This window comes from Orycteropus afer, unplaced genomic scaffold (assembly GCF_000298275.1).
Source record: "Orycteropus afer afer isolate SDZICR_OR568_19922 unplaced genomic scaffold, OryAfe1.0 scaffold00193, whole genome shotgun sequence".
NCBI lineage: Eukaryota > Metazoa > Chordata > Mammalia > Tubulidentata > Orycteropodidae > Orycteropus > Orycteropus afer.
In genome coordinates this window covers 5,687,651-5,690,915 of record NW_006921780.1, presented here as the reverse complement: position 1 = coordinate 5,690,915, position 3,265 = coordinate 5,687,651, and positions in this window count along the sequence as shown.

Below are 3,265 nucleotides of genomic sequence, written 5' to 3'. Positions count from 1 at the left end.
TAGTCCACTTTTGTATCCTTCCCTTCAAGGCTCAGGGGTCCAAGATTATCTTCTGTGTCTGTGTTAATTGGTTTCCCTTTTTTTTGTTGAAGAGCGTCTGTGTAGTCCTTGTGCCTAGTTCGACATCTTGCCAGAACTCCTCCCATTTGCTTTTCTTGTGTACTCATCCCATGACTCTTCTCTGCTCCCATCCCCTTTCAGCCCTGTTTTGTTCTTGTCTTTCTCTTGCTATGATTTGGCTGCCATTTCTTGTTTAAAATCCTACCTTCAGACTGCAGACTTTGATTTTTGTGACTAGTAATTCTGGTTCTCATCCTGGAGCCCTTAGACTTGGCTTCTCTTGTTGCTCTTGACATTTCTTGTGAAATACTGTGTCCATCCGAAGTTCTAGCCCATTGGTTCCTTAGGTAGAGTGGAGATTTTGACACCTGCCACTAAGTGAAAGGCTTGGCTAATGAAATGTATATTCCTTAGTGTGGTTTCCTTGGACCTTAGCCTTGACCCTTCACAGACTGCCACTGACATTGCCAGTTAACTAGTCTTGTGTGTCCCATATCTTTACCCTCTTGTTGTTGTGTGCTGTCAAGTTGATGTTGACTCATAGTAACCTTTTATGACAGAGTAGAAATATCCTGTAGAGTTTCCTATTCTTTAATCTTTATGGGTGCAGATTGTGAATATTTTTTCCCATGGAGCTACTGGTAGGTACAAGTCAACAACCTTTTGGTTAGCAGCCAATTGCTTAACTATTGTGCCACTAGGGATACCCTTCACCCTTTTGCACTTGCTTATTATGTATGAGGGCTCATTTCCATCTTTCTGTGTACAATTCTATTCGGAACTCTCCCCATCTCACTTAACTAGACTAGTTAGTCCAGAGACTAGTTAGTCTCTTGGATGTAATTTGGTCTCTTTAGTGTCTCCCTTTTCCATAGTTGTTGTTGTTGTTATGTGCCGTCGAGCTGGACCCGACTCATAGTGACACCTCCTTGGGTTTCCAAGGCAGTATCACTATGGAAGTAGATTGCCCCATCTTCCTTCCGAGGAGTGGCTGGTGGGTTTGAACTGCCAGCCTTCTGGTTAGCAGTCAAGTGCCTTAGGCATTATGCTACCAGAGCTCCCTTCCATAGTTGAAGGAGGTGATATTGTGCTTCTAGAAAATGAAGACTCACAGTAAATATCTATTTCTTTGCAAATCCCATTAGTCATGAAGACCATCTCTCTCTCTCTCTTTTTTTTTAAAAACTTTTTATGATTTGGGTGAAATTTTACAAAGCAGATTCATTTTACATTCAACAGTTCATACACATTTTGTTTTGTGACACATACAATCCCTACAATGTAACAGCTTTCCTCCCACTTCCTCCCTATGATCAACCCTTCCCTGTGTCCTTTCTGCCTAAGATTCCTGCTTCCCTAGCTTTCTCTGTGTGCAAATGATGCCCTTCTGATCTCCTGTGGCTGATTGTTGTAAGGAGTGGATCTCTCTGGTGTAGTTGTTCAGTGCATAGTCCTGTCTATTGTTTGGTTGAAAGCTAGCCAAGGGAGTGAGTCAAATTCCAGGCCTGAAGGATGACTAGGGGCTGTAGTCTCAGGGGTTTCACCAGTCTCTATCTGACCAGTAATCCTGATATTTTTTATGTCTTGTAAAAAAAGTTTTTCACATTCTTCTCCCACTCTATCCATGATCTCCAATTTTGATCCCTTTCTGAGTGGTTGGCAGTGGTAGCCGGGCACCATCTAGTTCTTCTGGGATCAGGGTCATATAGACTAGTTTCTCATAGTCTATTAGTTCTTTGACTAATTGTTTCCATGCATCTTTGATTTTCTTCACTCTTCTTTGCTTTAGATGAAGAGAGACCAATAGTTTGTTTTGGTTATGTAGTGCCACTCTAACAAGAATATTCCAGAAATGGAATGGCCTTAACAGACAAGAGTTTATTCTCACAATTTGGAGGCTTTAAGACCAAGGTAAAAGTGCCAGGCTCTAGGGGCTGGGTGAAAGCCCTTCAACTTTGGGCTTCACCTCTACCTCCTGCCCATGGCCCACTGAAGCTGGAGGCTTTTCTTCACTCAGCTGCTGATGTTGAGGTTGACAAGCCCAAGATTGACAAGTAAAAAGGCACAGTCCTGATGTTACCAAACAACATGGCAGGCCATTAATTAAATTCCATTGAAAATCCCAAGGTTGTCAGAGCATAGCAGGCTGCTGAGAAATGACATGGCTACATGGAGGGTTCAAGTATGCCATAAGCTAGAGACCATTTCCAAAGCTGTTTCTTATATACAGGAACAAACCACATACCCAAAGCAGCTACTCAGCTGCTCCAATAGATACCACCATGGAGTTAATTACCAATCTCATCATGGGGAATAACTACATTCAGCTGTCCAGCCATTCGACCAGGTCCAGATAAGTTGACACACAACTTTAACCACCACAAGAGTTCCAGTAAGTTGGCAGAATAGGCAAAAAGACTGCACAGATGTTCTTCAACAAAGAAAAGGGGAACCAATTAACACAGATCCAGAAGATAATCCTGGAGCCCTGAGCTTTGAAGGGAAGGGGACTAAACTCCAACTAGCAGAATAATTTGCATGAAAAATACAAAAAAGGAGACATATGGAGTTGTGGTCTGGCAGTTATCCTGATGGCACAGACAGCTGGATATTGCCAAGGAATGTGAGGACCTAAGAATTAACCTAAAAATCAGCCCTGCTAGCCAGGGACCGCATGGAGGACTGCACTGGTGGCTGGTGAATAAAAGGGAAAGCAGCAAAGAGGAAGATGGGCTGAGCTGTGGACTTTTGCCTGTCTGGAGGGTGCAGCCATTTTGAATGTTTACAAGTGGTTCAACCATTTTGGATATTTAAAGTGACAGCGCTCTCCCAGATTCCAGGGACTTAAGAATAGGCTCCTCTTGCCTGGGACAGTAAGGACATACTGGACACTGAGGACTGGAAAGGTGTGATATTCCCCTTTTTACTCTTATACCCCACACCCTCTTGGTGAGTGGAGGTGCAGCCATCCCTCACTATCACCCACCTTCTGGGCCAGTAGGAATTCCATCCCAGTCTGTGTGCTCAGATGGAGGCTGGGTGCCCTACCCAGGTTTTTTTTTTTCTTTCCTTCATTTTAGTTTGTTTTTATCTGTTTAAAAATGATTATTATTGTCCTTATTATTATTATTCTTTATTCTTCCCTTCCCAGCTTCTAATTTTCTTCTTTTTATCTCTTCCCTGTTCCTGATTCCAATTTTTTTTT